Raw genomic sequence first — 20,668 nt, 5'->3', positions numbered from 1 at the left:
TCATTAAGGCTGCAGAGAAGTATCCATTAGGACTTTTAAAGAATACACAGAAAACTTAGGAAAATAAAACAATTAAGCACTTTATGAACCCCACTGGATGTGAAACCAACTCTAGTACCTAAATATCTCTCAAAGTCTGGCCCCTGGATCTAAGGCAATTAATTCTAAATCATAAAGAGCAATAGAGCTTCCTAAGGCCAATATTTAAGCAATATGGGTGATATAAGGTGTATCTCTGTGCTAGGAAATAAGATCTCACATGAACAAAGGTAGAACTGCTCTTAATCCTTCGTGTTTTATGACCATTTCAAGTGCTTCAGCTCACAAAGCATTTTTTAAAGAAAACAATGTATATTTTATTGTAATTAACACAATAAAATAGTTACAGCATATCCAAAATCACATTTCAGAAAAAAATGTAATAGGTTCTCTCATACACTGCCTTCTAATTTAATACATTTACAAGGTACAGTACATAAATAATTAATTTAGTAAGGAGCTGTGATAATTTAATCTGAGGTAGATCTAACAAAATTTAAGTTTTCCCTAATTACTTTATCAGAGAGGAACCAGAATTATTTTTAAAACAAATCTGAGAAAGTTCTTTGAATGCCAAGAAAATATTTTGAAGATACACATAAGTTGTAAAGTTGTGCAAACCAGATTGTACAACGTTTATAGTATGGGGTCTATAGTCTTATTCACACAGAAATTACTCATTTAAAGCTAGGAATCCGTTCTGGTTTATCTTTTTTCACTAGTTAATAGTTCAGATATTTTTGTGAGCATGGGAGAGAGATCTGTGTTCCAAGTTTAGGACTGGACTTTAATGTATTACCCATTTATGTTTGTCATAAATATGAAATAAGATTGTGATTTTCTATCATTGTTTTACAGAATGCCCTGGTTTCCTCCTTGGTTTTTTTCCCTTGTTCTTGTGCAATTTTGTTAACTGCATGGTGTTAGTGGTGTTTTCCATGGAATTCAGCTTGTATGTATCTTACCAATTTCTATTTTCTATTTTTATTTATATTTTATTTGTGAATCCTCATATTTAGAAGGTGAGTTGTCATAGGGAAAAACCTGTTCCACTCACATGATTTGATGAAACAATTTTTACTTATTGATAACACAAAAATAATCAGCAGTGAGTAATCTATACATTCAAGATCAGTATCAGCAGTACAACAGATAAACCACAACACTGAACGCTTCAATAATGTCAGTAAACACCTTAAATTTTCTAAACAACCTCCTAGAATTAATCTCAGAAACTTATAAAACCTCATGTCCCCCCCTCACATGTATGCACAGAGTTAAGCACCCTTGGCAGTCCCCACCATCCCTCACAAGACGTGGTTATGGGTACCCATGCCCTTTTCTGTGAGCATGGGTGCTCAAGCATTATACGTGCCCAAGTTGCTCCCTGCAACCCACTTATCCTCACTCAATCAAGAAAACATCCCACAAGGCCACATATGCATACTCTAAGTGCGGGTCTCTACCTGCTGCACCCCAAACCATCAGTCCGGTAGCTGGGTGCAGGACACTCACAGCCTCTGACACGGGGAGTGCTCCATCAGGTGCAGACACAAGTCACGGTGCTGCTGGGGTGACTTATGGCAATGCCAAACCTGATTTCGATTTGACTGGTGATTTGGTACCGCCTCTCACAGCGAGGTCTGACCCCCTTGTTACAAATGTTCATGTTTCTGTCGCAATGCAGCCTGCCTCCTTTTCTCAAAAATGTCCCAGGTGTCCTGTTTAATCCTGCAAATGGTCATTTTAGGCAAACTTCATCGTTGTTGCTTTCTTCTCAGCATTACCAACTTTGGGGCAACCATCCTCCCAGAACAGGCAGTGTGGAGCATTGCATTCCTATGCATGGTTTGTACACCCACTGCTTTCCTAGCACCCCTGGTTACCCACGACATCTTACCACGAGGGGCTGCGCACATTTAGAATCACAGAATGGTTTGGGTTGGAAGGGACCTTAAAGATCATCTAGTTCCAAACCCCCTGCCATGGGCAGGGACACTTCCCATGAGACCAGGCTGCTCAAAGCCCCATCCAGCCTGGCCTCGAACACTTCCAGGGCTCCCCGCAGCAGATCATTTTGGGTAGAAAGGTGCTCAATGGGATTGACATACAGCACCCCACTGATAAGAGTATGACAGTAGGGAAACTAATTTAACTAAATTAGCTAGCCAAGGTTGGTTTACAACAGCTCAACTTCCACAGCCCCGCACCTGTACATGGAGCAAACATCTCCTGTTCACAGCAGAGCAGCCACTATATCAGTTCATTAATCTCCAGAGCTGAGCGCACAGCTTGTTTGTTCCCTTATCTATTACCGAAGGCTTCTGGGTATGTGTGTTGCCTGGATGCTCAGGATCATTTCGACAGCGCAAAGCCGACTGGGGACAAACTAGCCAGCCTCGTGTTTGCTCTTTTGTTGCATGTTAGCTGCTGGCTATTTCTTCTTTCCTACGGAGTTATGCAGATCTAGCAGGTATGGCATTTTCTTTTACTGCTGAAATTCAAAAAGAAAACATTAGCAAGATCCCTCCTAATATATCCCCAAAGAAACTTGCATTCCAGGCATAGCACATATAGCTTTTCTATGGAATATTCAGCAGCATCTCTTTCCTTCTCACCACCCAGCAAAAGATTTCGTACTGTGCTGATTAAAACCAAAGGGAAAATCATCTCAAATTATTTAATCAGAGGCATACATAGGGTGTCCTTTTGCAGACTTATTTTAAGTGATATCAACTATTTTCAAATTCAGCTGTGTAGTCACAAAGCAGATTTTAAATCATGCTATTGGCAGCAACCTAACAATGGAAACCAACTGTAAATTAAGAATTCATTTAATTGGCTGAAAGCTATCTAGAGCTACCTGTTACCAAGGCAATGCAAACCTTCTGTGTCTGAAAAATTACATGATATCATGACTCTTTGATCACCAAAAAACTCTAACATACCTCACGTCCAGCAACAGTGAGGACTGCTTAAATCAGGTTTTTTTAAAAATATCTTAAATTCATGGCCATGTCACTACACACGTACTGCAAATCTGTATGTATTAAAGGAGAAGAGGTTGTTAAAGCGCTAGCCTGCAATACAAGGGAGCTGAGATTTGGTACCCTATGTCTTTCTTCCTGATGTTATCTTGGGGAGTTCACTGACGACCACATTTAGAACAGTACCTGACATTTAAAGGTGCAGGCAGATGCCTAGTGAGATTTGCAAAAGCTCCCAAGTTGAGTGCATAACTTCCACAGGTTTTTTTAATTCAGCACATGCTGGAATCAATGGACAGCCTCCCTCCAACCTCAGTGGATTTTAAGTCTGTGCTTTCCTTGCCTGTCCAGAAAAAAAGAGGTCTTCATTTGGGCTAGTTTATCCCACTGCAGTATAACAAATGAGCAACTGTGATTCACATTAAATTTATTACTTCAGTGATCCCAAACAATTAAAGGTAATTGCAAGCAGACAGCAAGAGGGAATAGCATGCTATATTACACCCTGTAATTCACAGGAAAAGAGTGGGCCCTTGACATACTGTGGTTGAAATTACTCATACTTGGACAGAAGCAGGCATTAAGAATCCTTTGGTACACACTCAGCATTAAGTGTACACTAGAAGTTACTTATTTAAGCATGTACAGCCCCAGTAGTTCCTTTTGCCATCTCTTCATTAATTAGATCCCTTTTTACTGTACACGTTGACTTCTGAATTACACTTTGTTTGATCAGTGTCAAACAGGGGAATTCAAAGAGAAAGGAGTTTGCCGACAGTGGAAATAGTACCTATGAAAAATACCTTTTACATGCAAGTCCTATCCACAGTGCTTTGGCAACGGACATGGCTCCCAGGCTCTAAACTAGTCATTACTTCTGCTTACTGGACAAATTAAAATCCTTTTAAAAGTGATATTTTACTCTGGAAACTTTCATTTCTGGATCAATTAGTTTTGGTTTAAAACATGCTGGTATAATAAAGTTGGACATACAGAGGTACCTGTTGAATGAAATTCTTCTCCCTTCATAGATTTAGAAGTCAGAATCTACTTTTATTTAAAACTTGTTTTATGTTCCCCCACATTTTTTACACTTTCGTCTTTGCCTTTTTGTTTCTTCCTTCACTAGATGTAAAAGAAAGAAATGTGCATTCTTCTCAATTTCTCAGATTTGTTACAGTGCCAGGTCTTCAATTAGGCACTTATACTGAATGTAGTTAGCAGAAAACGAAGTTCTGTAATCTGGCCACAAAAAAGAAGCAGAAACAAGAAACATTTACCATAAAATCCTTATTTCTTTCCAGGTACCTGCTAAATTGTATTTTCTCGGTGATCTGGCATGTTCTTGAGTCAAAATCCTGTCTTTTCTATCATCTTCCATAGTCTACAAGAGATTAGCCGGAAGCGTTCCTTCTAGCACAAATTCACCTAGACTATTTCCCATGAAGTAAGAGGAACATAATTTGCTGCCCTTCTTCCTACAGTGTACCCTAGCTGGCTTGAGAAAGAAGGAAGCCCCAAGAAGTTATGTAGCTCCAGTTCCACCTGGTTTCCCTTGGCAATTAAACCAGGTCATGGGAAGAAGGTGGAAGGATGGTCAAGCACACACCCAGGGAAGGTCCAAGTCTATGGTCCACTGCATATGCCATGCTATGTCCTTCAAAGCAAAGTTCTGAAGCTTTCAGTGTCATTTCTGAACATGAGTCTCCTACACAGCACAACTTGCTGCCCCTACCCCATACTGCAACTTGATGTGACAGTTCATATATTTCTAGGGGTTTTATTTCCTACTAAGAAATTAAGGGAAAAAAGAGTGGTGGAAGAGCTCTTGTAATGAAGCTGGTGATGTTCTTCCCTTGAGTGAAGTTTTGACAGTGTATATCTAATTTTACAACCAGATCATAAATGAACAAAGCCATTTTTCAATTAAAATATCCTATTTTCATTTTTCAGACTTTTTCATAGAAGTTACGAATATTTTGTTTGGGATTTAAAATACCTTCTGCTGCCTGAGCAATCACATCTTCTTGGTCCTTTCCTTAGCAAACTAGAGGCATTTTGGAGGTTATCTAAGGACAAACTCTGGTAGATGACTCAGATACCTTCTGCTTCTCTTCATTTGACATCTAGCAGCCTGCCTCCTTGTGGTTTTTTCCAAACTTATCTGGGCAAGATGAAATTTTCTTTAAAAAAAACACCCACCAAACAAAAACCCACTAACTAACTAACTAACTCACTCACTCACTCACTAACTCACTCACTACTAACACAAGCTCATCTAAAAAAATCTTAGAAAATTATGAATAAGGGGCTGCCCTGTGATTTTCAGTACTGCTAATAAATTTTGTTTGCAACTGAATTTACTTTACATAGTGCTATTCAAATGATCCGGGAAACTGAAATCCTGCCTGTATCATGCTGCCTAACATAATTGAAATCTTTTAATTTCCACCTATCTTGGTATCACTGTGAAATTCTGTTTCTGTTTCCAGGAACGGACAACATCTCTGTGAGCCACACCACACTAAAAGCCATCCAGTGTAGCTGATACTGCCTTTGTCCCCATCATGCACACAAACTTCCCTGAGTAGCAACTTCTAAACCAATTCTACATTGCTGCTCAGCTACGATGGGCCACAATTCCCTAGAAACTTTGCTTTAGGAGAGCTGTATTAGCAGAAACTCATTCCACCCCATAACAGATTCTGAGAATTTAACTGATCACTTTTTCTTGGTAAAATCTGTAGGTCTGGAACAGAAAGCCTTTTTTTTCACTTCTGCTTTCATCTATCTTAGCCCTCTCGGTCCCCTTGGAGAAACTTCTTTGAAGATCTACAAGTGAATCCTTTGTACCACTACAGGGCCACAATTATTGACGGTGGATGCACAGATTATGAGAAACAGGTATTTATACAGACCACGTTTTTCTCTCTCTCTTTCTGGTTTGAAAGAAGAAAGGGATATTTTGAAGGCCTACATTGCACCTACATAGGCTGACAAAGCAATTCACGGCATGAAAGGCATTGAATTAGGAGCTGTCAGAAACACTAGACTTAGAGGCTAAGGTGGAATTTAGGCTGTCTGAATATGGCCAATAATCATCATCAACATAAGGCAATTCTTGGGAGCTAATGAAGCCCTAAATCACCAGCAATGTGTTCTCAGTGATAAAAGAGTAAGATTAAATGCCTCCAGCATACCAGTAAAATTCAGTTAATGTTTTAAATATAAACCAGAATTGAAGATTAAATCTAAAAGACTTGAAAGCCAGATTACCTGTACAGACATATTGCTCTATGCACAACCAAAGCTCTGATGATGATTTTTGGTACACTGACACTTTGAATGTCTCACCTGCACTCAGCCCATTAATCCAGCTTCACCTGGACTATTTCTAGCACTGAAACCCCTGAACAGCTTTTAGAAACTGCCTCAAAACAACCCCTAACCTCCAGATAAACTTTCTAAAACAAATGTTCGTTTGAGGCATGGGACTGAGTATCGTTTAGTTCTTGTGTACCCAAACCAGATTCTTTAAGGCTGGAAAGATCTTTACGCTACTATAAAAGGGGATGAGTTAGCTTCACATTGAGACACAGAGCACTGGAGCTTCTAGTTTGAACAGTTTTAAGATGTGACATAAAGTGACTACAGAAAGAATAGCTCCTTCGGGGAGCTCCCAAACACCTCAAAAACCTATTTCACACTCTATGGTGCCTGTGCAACTATAACAGGGGGACCAACAACAAAGATGTCTTTGCCATGAAGATGATTGATAGTACTGGTAAAAAAAAAAGCTTTGCTGAAAAACATACATTAGGTAGTGAACACATGGCGCAATAATATAACCAGCTTCTGGGATCACCGATTTTATATTCCTCACTGATAATGAAACTATCCATATACAGGCTAGTTAAACTGTAACGGGACACCGTCATACAATACTAGCAGCAGTGACAAATGAGAGGCCCAATCACAAAAGGGTTAACAAACCATTCATGTTACTTAACGTAATTTACTTAAGTTACTTAATGTTACTTAAGGTGGGCTTTTAAAGGGAAGAGCAAGTTGGATCAAAGAGAAATGAAGAACAAACGCACATCTTCTCACATCTGGGCGGGTTACAGCAGCGAAACAGTGGTTTGGTTATTCCAAAGATTTATTTTCTGGATGGTGAACATGAAAATAAGCCCTAATGAAAAGCCTTGAAAAATAAATGCCTGGGTCTGGATTTTGCTTTGGCCGTTATTTAACCTCTCACTAGCATACCGTGTGTATTTTCCTTTCACTGGTAGTGGCATGAGGCCAAAGTTCTGCTCAGTATCTGCAGCAGGCCCAGGCACAGGGGACTGCAGGAAAAGGAAAGATAAGAAAAGCTTCACTGACCGGCAGCTGACCTGGCTGCCCGGGAGGACGAGCTGCTGGAGGTACGGAGGCTGCTGCCCAGCTTTACTGTGTCACTGGAAAAAACTGATCCAGCACTGAAAGTAATTTGAAACTGGATGTTTAAGGCAAGAACCGGGAAGAACACAGCCACCTTTACACTTCAACAAACGTCCTCAGGCTTGTTTTAAATTATTTTACACACGCTTGTTGGAGTGTACCACATATAGAGCAATGTTTTTGTTTTATTTGTGTTGTCATTGCCTTGTTTTAATAGTGTTCACTGTTCCTTACACTGAGAGAAAACCCAGTTTAGCTCATGCACACCTTTTATGACCTCACTTACAAATTAATATTTATGGTACCCCTTCAATGTCAATACCAATGGTAATATTAAGAGGGTTAAAAATAACAGCTTTATAATAAAATCAACATAGTAATATACCTTTTCAGTTAGTTAAAAGTTATCCTTCTTTTCTAACAAATAATACATCGCAGAAATTAGTATTTAGGTGGAATAAGTAAGATAGAGAGAAATCTACTCAGTCTCTAATAGAGTTTGTCATTAATCCTCTTGTCATTTTTTGCTTAGAAATATTTATGAGATACAACTTTATGCTGAGTTACTGTTGCAATCAATGGCAATCTGCCCATGGGCTTCATCAAGGTCAATGTATCTTCTTCACCTTATGACGAATTGTTAACCTAGTGGTAACGGGACAAGAGACAAAGGAGGGTCATCTATTTAACTAGCTCCTTATGCTTCACTTGCCTTTTAATAAAATCTCTTCTATCACCATACCACCATTTAAAAAGTGGGTGTGGCAGTGCTTTACTTTGTCCAATTGCAAGCTACTTGCGTACTTCTGCATAGTGACCAGACAAAATTGTCATCTGCTTTTTTTGTGGGGTTGAGTTTTGTTTTTGTTCTGAAAAGATCTTTTTTTCCTGGAAGTAGATAAACTGATTAGCTGCCCTTTTACAGGAATTCCATCATGGGAAGATATAATACTACAGCCCTAAGTGCTTTGTTATTATTATTTTTTTTTAATTTAATTCTTTTGTGCCATTAGAACTCCATTAGAGAGACCAGAAAAGCTATTAGGAGCACAGTATGTAAAGTGGGAATTGTCTCTTTGCCCTGTGTCCGCGATTAAGCAAAGTACTTAAGCCACTTACCTAACTTCATGCAAATCGTCTTAAAGTGTATTGGCCAATGCAGATGTTACTGCTAAATGTGTGGTTCGGTGCATTGCTGAAGAAGAATCTAATTATTCATCTGTTTAAAACTGAGCACGCCATGAGCTCTTTCAGTGCAGCAGGTCCTCCTTAGCTGTCACAGACGCCGTAGTTACGCTTTTCTTGCTGTTACTGTTTTCTCAGCAGCTACAATCACATTCTGTAAGAGGCCAATATTTTAACATACCAGGCAGCCTGGGTCTTCAGGGGTTTTGAGTGTGGCTCTCCAGTGTATCTGGATGCTGGCTGTGCTTTGCTAGGAAATCATCACCCAGTGTAGGTTTCGCCTTGCTAACTTCAGCCATCTACAAGGCTTATCTCTTCATTTTTATCGATGTCCCTTAGAGTTAGCAGAGAGAAACGGGAATGTCTAAACAATGACCCAAGTGCTTGATTTTAGACATGCACCTGAGAATGAGTGGAAGTTTCTATTTCTTTCCGGTGATCATAAAGTCAGTTTTGGGGATGAGTTCATATGGTAGATACTAAGATTCCCATCATGACCGGTCTGGCCAAAGAAGCTGGCATATCAGGAGAGACATAAACAGAAATGCAGGCACCCACAAATGTCCAAGTTCAGAAGATACCCAAACCTTTTAGGAGGCTTAGGTACCTTGAACTATCCAGAAACCCCACCGTTTTACCATGGATGTTGCCACATAGTACACATCCCTACATTTGGCTATAGGTGAACAAGTTTCTGCAACCATGAATCCAGAAGGCTTCAGTACATTCTGCATAGAGTCCTTTGCATGGATTGAATCCGAGTGAGCAAGCAAGTTACAAAAATGTTAAACAGATTAAATCTAGATTCAGCAGAGATACATGATTTGTGTGTGCAGTCACTGGATCCATAAATACTAGGTACACAGCCCTAGGCTGCTGCCCTTTTGAAACAAAGGTTTTAATGAGTACATCCAGTTAACTTCTGCACCAGACATATAAATACCTAAAATGGGAAATAAATCACAGCTACTAAAGTATTCCCTTCCTCATAAATCAGTGTATTCCTAGTAAGCAGTTCACACATCACGGATTCTTCACATCCACCCACATGTATTTTATTTCTATTTAAGCTGAAATAAGAATCTGAGATCCCAAAATGCTTTCTCCCACTGACAGATAAATAATGGGACAGAGCCAAGAAGTCTGTTTTTGGAAATTGTTATTAGAGCACAAATCTCCGTTCTGTTCACATAGTGCTCATAACATGACACTAGAAAGGTCTGGGTCCCCAGGTAGCACTGCAAAGTACCTCGTCACTGACGGTACTCATCATAGCCAAACTAGGAAGAAAACCAAATTTTTTTGGATTGAACAGATCAGCAGTGTTCCTCTATAAAAGGGGTCCTGGCCAAAGGAATTGGGCATCTAGATAGTATTTTAGCCTTTAATATTTCTTCTGTAAATGTCACTTATTGTCTTAATATCAGTACACGTGGCTTTACGTATGACTGTTGTTTGAATGGACGCAAATTACGAAGTGGCTGAAATTGCTTTGTATTGGAGACTTGCCTGCTTTATTATTAAAAGACTCCCTGGAATTTTTAATTGCCAAAGAATAAAGCAACAATATTTTCAGATTTCCTTCAAAAACTTATAATTCCAAGGACTCACTGGAGCTGACCATGAGAGAAAATTCTCCTTTTACTATTACAGGTTGGTATCTCTGACTTGGGCAATCCCTTGACATGTGCTATACTGGTTTTGTATTATTCGTATTCCTTGATTTAATCAGGTCAAACAACCCTGCAGAAACTCAAGTATAGGACACAATTATTTCTATAAAATTAGTCATCACAAAAGATACAAAGTTAATTGAGTCACATGAGATCAGTTGTTCATAAATTCATATCAATTGACCTTAATTGCACTACTTTTGCTTAAATTTGTTATGAGACGGTTCCATTACTTTTCAATGACACTATATCAAATTGACTATAATGAGCCACTTATCCCCTTTACTGCTTTTAGATTTTGGCATCAGCTTCAAAAACCTCTAGAACATCCCCTGTATTTCAATGTAGTTAAATCAGTGCTCTCTGTCATGGTTTAATCCCAGTAGACAGCTCAGTATCACTCAGTTCTTGTGCCTACTCACTGGCGGGGCAGCGTGAGGAGCAGAAAAGGCCTTGATGCTGCGTAAGCGCTGCTCAGCAATAACTAAAATGTTGTTAAGCAGAGATAGGTTTGCACTTCAGAGCAGCAAGTTTAGGTCCCTTTGATAACTCCTGATTTGTGTTAGATTTTGAGTTTATTTTAACCATTCCATGTGCATCCAGCTGTTGAGAGACAGATTTGATGACAATATAGGGACTGAATTTTGCTTACGGTTGGCTATATAGTACATGCAGAAAAACTGAAATTTCAGTTACGGTTGTTGTTATAAAATAGGATGCAAAATCAGAACCTGTGTGTGCCTAAGCCTCTGCTTTATGAACACCTTGGCAAGCGAACACATTTAGTTCAAAACTAAGACTAGTAATATTATCAGGCTAATCAGTAAGCAAAATATGATTCCATTAAATAAAATGTGAAGTGTGAGGGAAGTGCTTTTGCTTTGGTTCTGTTATTATTTTGGAACCCATTATGTTGCAATTAGACTAATTTAGATGATCTATACAGTTATGAACACATTTCTGTGTTAAAAAAATCAAATTGACAAGGAAACAGAAAGAAGAGTTTATGTTAGCTGACTTCACTGTGTTGTTCTTTACACAGTTACTAATAAAATTTGTTTCAGATCTCTAACCATGTGTTTTTTTCTCACATTGGCCATTCACACTTTCAAAACTACCTATATATTATAGAAGAAGCTCATGTTGTCAATTCATCTGACTGATGAATGCAACCAGCCCATGAATCTGTTAATAAAATAATTTATTTCAGTTGAAACCAGGACATAATGATTTCTGTTTCAATAGCAGTCACTCTCTTTCATTTTTAAAAGCATAACATCTGTTTTCCTAATGATCTGTAAAAAATAAAATGGAAATTGTTTGGTTTTGAAATATAAATTGAGCCCTTAAGTATTTCTATTTCAAGCAGACCCGGTTGCTGTTTGCAATAAATCTGTCCCTTTTAGGAGCACTGCTGATTGGTCCCCTGACTTATTAACTCATTTTAGGATCTCTCCTATGTTATGGAAAATGTTAGAAAACAAATAAAGGGATAATATATGGCACAGGCCTGTTGATAGCAAATGTAAGACTGTCAAACAGTCTCATTCAAATCCTTAGTTTGTTATAAACTAAGTAAGAACAAAGGGATATGGAAACAATTTGTTCAGTCTTTACTATTAAGGAAGTGTGGGAGGTTATTTTGCAGAATGAAACTGAAGAAGTAAGAAGAGAGCAGGAATAATTGATATTAAAAGGAGTTAGAAAAAGAGATTACTTAATCAGAGGTATTTGTATTCTCCAAAACTCTTTCCATTAGGTTTTCCCCTGAAAAAAAAAGAACTGCTATTTTGGTGTATCTCTCACCATTACTTTCAACCGAGGAAGGTAGGAGCACTTTGCTAAAATATTTTGGTTTGATCCAATCTTTATAGAATGAACAGGAAACAATGGAATGGTAAAAATAACAGGTTTAGTGTGCGGTCAGATATTATTGTCTAATATATATGTTTTAAGCATATACCATTGAATTTCTGACTGTAGTTAACATGCAAAAATAAAAAGGGTCAAACCCTTTCCTCTACACATGGCTCTTCTGGGAAATTTCCAGCAAGAAACAAACTATTCGGTTGCTGCCTCCCTTGTATGTTATATTCTCTTTCCCATGTTATTAAATGGATCCTGAGTCTAAGATTGTTGTAAAACAATTATTATGGCAGTGGTTCTAGAGAAAAAAAAAAAAAGATGAAGTAGCATTTAAAATTTTATCGCTGTACTTGAAAAATATCTCATAAAATATGCAGCAGCATCTCTTTCACTTTCAATATTTAGACGGCTTCTGAAAGACCTTATTAAATCTTTAAAAGATTTGTGAGATAGCGACTTCGGCTGAAACAGCTTACAGGAATGTGCGTGATCAGCCACATTCCAGCACCGATCTGCCTTATAATCTCTGCCAGGGCACTTAACTTCTTTGAACTACTTTCTCCCCATCCCTGATGCAGAGATAAAATACCATAAAATCCAGAGAAGAAAGGTTCTCAGACAGAGTGTTTACCAGATTGTTCCTTCTTAAGGTGGAGATGTGCTTCATTCTTGGGGAAATCTGAGTGCTCTGGGGACCAAAGCCATCCACTCCTTAGTCTGTAGGGAATGCAGTGAAGTAGCTGGGAACTCCACAGCAACTCACAGGCTTTTACATGACAGATATTTTGGCTCAAACCCACAGCACAGAATTCCATAAAAATGAGATAACCATGTCAGAGTGAGGCAGAGGCAAGCTGTGGTGCTCCTGTTTCTTTCATGCTTAGAGATGAGGATGTCCAAGCTAGCTCTTGGAGTGCTTGTGTTGCCTTCATTAGTACAGCAGTGGACATAGGTCTGTATTTATGTATTAACTGGGACCTTTCTAAAGATAACTCATAAGCATCTTCAGATTCTCCAGGTTTTGCCCTGCGATGGCTCCACCCTTGTCTCTGTCCCACAGCTTCCGTTTTGAGGTGTTGTGTACTGCCACACAGAACAGGCTCTCCACAGTCCACCACACCATCCAGACAAAACATTTGGAACAATTTAGATCATTTTGGATCTGGTGCTTGTTTACTGGTTTGCCCTAAATGGATTATGTATCCCAAAGCTTACTGGAATTTAAACAGAATTCTTTAAAAATGACCATAAAATAATGTGACATTTCTCTTATCCTTTATCAGGTATTAGATTTTCTCCCTTAGGGCTTCCTGCTCTGGTGAGGTATTTTAAGTAATCCCTTTAAGGATTATTTTGTGTTAGTGCATTTCAACAGGAAAGGTGACCCCACTAAAGTCCACAGATGTCTGTAAGTGTGTAAAATTTCCTAAGTATTATACCTCTATAGATGGTATTTGTGTGCATAATATAAAAGAGTAAGTGTTTTGAGTCTGCAAGAGTTAAATTTATGACGGGTTTATCATCACAAAAAGTAATTTTCTGCCTGTTCATAGATTCTGAGAGACATTTCCTTTTCAATTCATTCTTTTCCTGGGAAATATCCTTTCAAAGGAAATAAGAAACAAATATTTTCCAAAGTCTTATTATTGTTTTTGTTATGGTTTTTATTACAATAATAATTGTTGCTGTAATGATAATATTATTAATATTAATAGTAGTAGTAGTAGTAGTCGTTGTCGTCGTCGTCGTTGTTGTCGTAGTAACAATAGCAATAACAAGGACTTACCCTCCCACATGTTTTTTGTTGCCCCATCATTTGAAAAAAGCAACCCTTTGCATTTTGGCTAACACTTCTGCTACTGTGAGGACTCACTTAGTACATACCCAGATAATGCAAAAAGTGAGCAGATTTCATTACCCTTCTGGAAGATTGCACATACAGTATATGTACAAAAATTCTAGATGACAAGGCATTGAAATCAAAGCAGCTTGAGACCTTGAGATGCAGATGTCTTTCTTTAGTCACACAGAATTCTTTTGCATTGCATAGCTTCTGCATGTGCCAAGAAGCCCTGAAAAAGTTTCCCTTTTCTTTCTGTAGGAACGCCTCAGGAGACATAGAGTCCTCCAGTGCTCCTGGTGGGAACAGAGTTGCGCAGCATTGCACCAGGGACTGGGAAGAATTTCTTGAGGAAGATAGTTCTGGCAAGAATAGGATCTCAGGTTAAGACAAGCCATGCCACAGAGATACTGGCCATAACTATGTGAAAAGCAGCTAGAAAAGGACTCCTTTGGGAATGGTTTTGGCATCGGTCTCAGTCTGTTTTGGTGGTGCTATCAGTTAAAGTCCCAGAAGACAGAGGAGCAGACCAGAATACTAAGAAATGTGTCAGGCAAGGCAGTACTTTATGACATTAAGATGTTTGTGGCCATACCGGCACAAGTATTTAGGTGTATTGATAGAACAGACACAGCCCTCATGTTTTACAGAAGCAGGTGCCTTCCAGACCACTCTTTCTTCACTTGAGCCGAGCCCATGGTCTGTGTCTGTCTCAGGTTACAAAAGCATGGCCTTGTTGATCTCCATACTGTTACACCTGGTCAAGGTGGATCAGCTCCCTGATGGGTCCTTGGAATTTCAAGGAAGTTTCAGCAAGCTGTGATTATCCAGACTGCATTTGAAATACTGATATCGAGTCAATCCCTTAAGGGAGAACATTTTGCCGTTAGCTCAACATCACATTGTGCCACCACTGCCTGCCAGAAACAGAGTATCCAGCTAGGTCACCTAGTAATCCATAATTACTCTGATAAAATATGTGATTTGGGACAGCAGGGAATATATAGCATCCCCCATTATTTGGATTAGGTTGATGACACTTATGTTCCTGTCAGCTGGAGGAAAAATGTTTGTTGGCTGTGTTTAAACTGTCTAGCATTGCAGAAGATGTGGGCATCATCCATTTGGCCACTGTGGTCAGTGATGGGTGTTCATGAACTTGCATTTGTGATCAGCAAAAACTTGCACAATGGGATATTGCTCTTTCTTTCACACATACCTTCTTACACAGCCAAGGACTCATTCAGGTGGGTACCAGGTGGGCATATGAATCCTATTTACCACGCTGCACGGGTGGCTGTGCTGAGATCACCTGCAACCAGATAGCAGGTCCCAGGAGCTGCAATATGTAAAAGGGAAGGGGAAAACAACTGGGGACAACAGCAGTTCAATTTGCTCCTAAAAACCCACAGGTCTGTCAGAGTTCTGAAGCACCCCCAAGGGGTAATCCAAACCATGTTTCCTGCATTCAAACCTCTCTAGAGTTTTGTTGGTGAAGGAAATGCAAAGCATTGCAGAATGTTCAAATCAATGCCCCTGCACTGGAAATGTGCCTGAGTCGGGGTTGCCAGAATGAGCCAGCTGAAGCCTAGTGTCCTCTCCTGTGGGAAGAACTGAGCACAGCTTGGAGTTTGGCGGGGAGGCTGATGCCACCCGTCTTTATTAAGTTTTAATTTAATCTTCTCCCTGTTTCCTGAGTGCCCTAGCTGGTTAAGCTCCCTCCTTTGTAAGTTTAATTTCCTGCTTCAGAGCAGCCTGCAGGACAAGAAGTCCATTTAGGTTCATCCTTCCAAATGCATGTGAGCTTTCCAGGGCTGCCACAATCTCCACCAGTAAAATAAACACATCCCGTTTGCTTGTATGATGCTTAACTTGGATAGCACTACTTTAATGTATACAGCTAAAAATCTACTCTTTTCAGCAAGGCTGGTTAATGAATTTTAAAATTATTCTATAAAAGCCACACATGAAGAATTTCTAAGTCCCTTCCATTTTGCGCAATTCCAGAACAGCTTCTTGTCTCTGAAAATGTATATTTTAAACTAATTTCAACTTTGTTATCAAAACTATTAGTTTATTATTTTTAAAAAAAAGTTTTCAGTGCAAAATTGACAAGAAGATCAAAATTTTGATGGTATCTTTGAAAATTACTTCATTGAAAATTACTTCAGTGTTTTGTTATAAATATCTCAAATATTTCACTGGCATGTTTTCTTTATCACAAAGTTTGATTTATAACTAAAAAGGGGAGTTTTCCCTCCCTTTTTTGGTAGAAGTTACTCCGACATGTCTGAACTTTCTGTACAGGGCACTGTCTTTTTATACAGATTTCAAAAGAGAAAAAGATCCTAATCTAAAATCCTGCTTCAAGCTCAGTGGGAGAAAGGCTCCCTCCTGTGGAATGTGAGGTTTCCATGACTTTTCACTTACACATTAAAAATTCCCTATGAAAGTAAGCCATGCTTTATTTAGTTATAAATTAGTTACATTTTTGAGGCAATCAAGAAAGTAGGATAGCCAGACAAAAAGCTATTATCAAAATCCTTGAGATTAAAAATCTGGGCATTATACTTTCAGTGAAATTTCAACAGAATCCCTTGCTGAATTTTGTTCCATGGAGCTTAAATTTCTCCCTTTATTTGAAAAGACTGGTCAAGAAACCTTACTAAAGGATGCTGCTTTCAAATTTTCTAAGAGAATGTCAAGCATATTTGAAGAAACTCATGAAAAAGAGAGTGATGCGAGAATTCCCAGTTCAGAATATTTCCCATTTAAGAAGGACACCATTCAACAATTATGAAGCCAAATAGCTCAAGAATAAATCAGAAAGCTCCCCTGATGGCTTCCTCTCTTTGTTCATCTTTCCTGTTTAAAAAAAATGCAACTAGACTTTGTGTATTTGGAGATCTGCAAAAAATGTTTCTTATCATTAAACAAAAATGAATGATGTTCACTTTAGTTAATATTTTCCCATTTCTTCTCAGGGAAAGGAATACAAGCCTCTTGCTTAAATATCAAATAAGTAGTAGTTCTTAGGTATATATCTAAAAGATGATATTAAATACTTTTTACCTTGTTATCAAAATTCTATAGATCAAAATGCATATTCAACATCATCTCAGGATTAATTTTTTCCTTTTATCCTCACAGGCTTTAAAAATGCTTGACGCATTCGTAGGGCAGTAGGACATTCATTGAAGGAAATAAAATAGTGTTGATTTAATACCATTAAAGAAATGTTAAAACTATGCTGCATTTTTAATTACATTTTGCTTTTGGGTCCTTTTTAATGAATGGTATGTATGCAATATCATTGCTACATTTCCAATGCTCCATTTCTTGCCGTGCATCACATTTTTAAAGAGCCTAGTGTGTTCTGGTTGTATAAGATAATCAGAAAATTCAATCAAGGAGAAATATTTGTCTGAGTTTTTGATTAGTCTCATTAGATTTTTTTGTGTTGCATAGCAACATTACCTAGATATTAAAATATACAAAAAACCAATATGTTACATCCATTATACTGTTTAAATTTTTAACAACCTATTTCAGCTTACATGAGCAAATTCCTGTGCATTTTATCCAAGATATATAGGAGCTACCACAATGAGGATAAGCAAAACACTTCTTTAATTTTAGCATGGATATCTATTAGGCTTGCAGGAATATAATTTATAAATAATTATAGACAATAGGCATTTCAGTTACAGAACTCCTGTAAAGAATTGGTTTAGCAACTTGAAATAAATATATTATGCAGGATCTCACTTTTGAAAGTTGATTATTTGCTTTCATTGTCAGGCCAATTGATGTTTCTGAATGGGTTAGTCCTATTCAGAGGTTATTGGTTTACAGAGCCAACACTCCCCTGGATAATAAAGATAAAGTTCGGTTTCTGTTCTCAGTGGCTATGTTCCATTAATTTCATCACTGGTGCATAGTAGACACTGGCCAATTTGTTCTTTAAATTATTGTATTACTTCTTAATAAAGTAATCATAGTGTACGTTTTGTCTCTTAACTAGAATGAATGAGAAACGTATGTGGAGAGAAGGGTCGCCTCAGCTCTGTTCTTCCCCTGAGCATTGCTGTGCTGCTAGTCCCGGATCAGCTGATCCAACACTTACATTGTTCTTTTCCTTCTCCCCAGAACAATTTTTAAAAACACAGCTCCATCCACTTAGACATCAACTTTGATGTCAGTCTCTTATTGCAGGTTGAGGATGATGGGTGTATTAGCAGATTTTTTTATAATTCTTTGAAGCTTTTAATTTCTATATGTCACCTCTGATTGTAAGATGAAAAAAAACCCTATATTTTACTGAGATAGAAACACTTATTTTTATTTTCCAGATAAAGTGCTGAACCTGTTCCATTTAGGCAAACCAAACCACATTTTTTAAAAAGTTTGCATTTTTAATTAAATATATAATATGCATTTATAAATAGGTATAAACAAACAGTTCTATTAGTATGAGAGAACAGCTTCCTTACATGAAAGATACTGAACCTATGCCCGTTGATTTCAATATGCTCAAACCCTGTTCAAATGATAAATTTCTCAACTGAACAAATATTTCTGATGTGCACAGCATAAGGCAGTGGTACATATATGTGTTTATAAAATGATTATCCTAATACTATTCAAAGAAAGGACAGTGGCATAAGCTAAATGTGTATTCACAACACAGCTAGCTCCTCAGCTTAAATTCCATCTTCCCATGGTAAAGTGGCAAATTATCTCTATCTTGATCAAAATGGCTCTCAAAAGTCTCAGTAATTACATACAACATAAGTAATTTCATTTTAGAAACTATACAAGAAGGAAGATGAGCATCCACATATTAAAATCCAATACTGCAAAATCAGATGCAGCTGTAAAATTAGAGCTCAAGTAAATAATCTGCTCAGTGTAGCAGGTCTGACTGCAAGCATAATTACTCCTCTTGTAATTAATTTTAATTAGGTGAGATGAAAATACGTAGACCAGTTTAGTAAACAAATCTTAATAAACTTAATCAAGAATGCCATTGCATCAAAATCACCTGATTACACTTTCTTTTCTGCTATTAGGTATTTACATTCATCTATTGTCTCTTAAAATATGTGTGTGTATTTAATCGACTTTCTGCAAGAATAAGAACGTTTATGACATAGACATAAATTTTTTCCATTAAAATTACTATGTGCATTTCCCCATGCCTTGAACAGGTGGGTCAGAAATTAAATTGCAGGCAAATTATATCTTGAGATTAGCCAATATTATTTCAATTACATTTTGGAATTCGATTTGGGCACGCAGATACCTGGACTGTCAGAATCACAGACTCACAAAATAGTTGAGGTTGGAAGGGACCTCAGGAGATCACCTAGTCCAACCCACCGCTCAGAGCAAGGTCAACCAGAGCAGGTTGCTCAGGGCCGTATTGACACAGGTGTTACACATGTCCAAGGATGGGAGCCCCACAACATCTCCGGGCAACCTGTTCCAGTGAACGATCACCCTCACAATATTCTTTCACTGGATACCACTGAGATACCACTGAGTGATAAAAGTAGCAGCATCACAGCCTGTATCAGAGACTCTTGGTACAGGCTCAATGAAAGCCAACAGGATCTGTGAGGCCACCTTTTCCCCACTCATCCAGAGTGGGTGGGGAGGACTTCACTGCATTTGGGGCTGGAGCAGCGGAGTTGCTCTTTGCCCGTGCATCTTGGCTTCCAGACCCTCAGCTGTGCTCAAGGCAGGGTGTGTGCCACACAGACATTTCCCACTCCTTGCTGCCCAGTTGAGAAAGGACACCAAAGTGAAGTCCCTCCCAGCTGTATATGGCAACCTTCATTGTGCAAAGCTATTCTGGCCCCCATGCCCCATTCCTGTTTTGGTGAAATGTGCAACACCTACATGCCTTTGCTACGTTGCTGTCTAACCTGAGCTCTGGTGTCACTGTAAAGTCTCCTCAGCTCTGGCCACACGTGGAAGCATGGCGGTCACATAAACACACCCATGCAAGCCATATTCCCCTGTGAAGCGCTTTCCAATACTACAATGCGCTCAGCTGAGGGATTTTCCTTCTGTCAAGGAGTGAAGCAGGTATTTCTGCTGCCACATGGACATCTCAAACCAGCACTTCCAAGCGTGCAGGGTGAGGATGCCCCACTCTCAATACTCCCCACTGGAGGAGTGTGGGGTGAGGGTGACGAACCCAGGGATACTTTTTCCCTTGCTTTATATTAGTCTGCACCTTGTCGATGGAGCAGACGGTTACTTGTGCTCTAACAGTAGGTCACTCTTGGACCATAAAATCCATAGTGAATGAAGAACAGAAGTAGTTCAGGAATAATCCCAGAGACCATATTCATACTGGCTTGGCACACAGCAAAGGAAGGCTTGATAAAATGAAAGAGAAGATGTCTGTCTGGACTATACTTCATTTGCTTACAAATGAGTGCTAGGCCAGTTTGCAAGTTGTACTTTTGAACTCCAGGGAGATTTGTTCAGCTCTGTTTTTCTTACTCGGGCGAGGATAAGTGCATTTGAGAAAATGCATCACTCCTGGTATTAGCTAATACTCTGAGGCAACACAAAGCTGGATTTATTTCATCCTTGAAATTTTATATTTTCAATTTTTCTAA

The 20,668-nt window shown here is 38.6% G+C and overlaps 1 long non-coding RNA gene across 2 annotated transcripts in view; it reads right to left on the bottom strand.

The window, feature by feature from the left end:
- Window positions 1–405: 405 nt before the first annotated feature.
- The window catches only part of LOC134508246 (uncharacterized), a 37,743-nt gene continuing 17,480 nt past the window's right edge, over window positions 406–20,668 (bottom strand). The window contains exons 2-4 of one of the 2 annotated variants that reach the window (XR_010069021.1): window positions 8,589–8,808; window positions 3,213–3,369; window positions 406–2,533 (exon numbers count right to left, since the gene is read on the bottom strand). This is a non-coding gene — a long non-coding RNA (uncharacterized LOC134508246). The remainder of the gene's footprint in view (window positions 2,534–3,212; window positions 3,370–8,588; window positions 8,809–20,668) is intronic. The other variant, XR_010069022.1, reaches the window with a different exon arrangement.

This window comes from Chroicocephalus ridibundus, chromosome 1 (assembly GCF_963924245.1).
Source record: "Chroicocephalus ridibundus chromosome 1, bChrRid1.1, whole genome shotgun sequence".
Lineage (NCBI taxonomy): Eukaryota > Metazoa > Chordata > Aves > Charadriiformes > Laridae > Chroicocephalus > Chroicocephalus ridibundus.
Note: the sequence above shows the minus strand (reverse complement) of the source record. Positions and strands in the feature narration are given on the sequence as shown.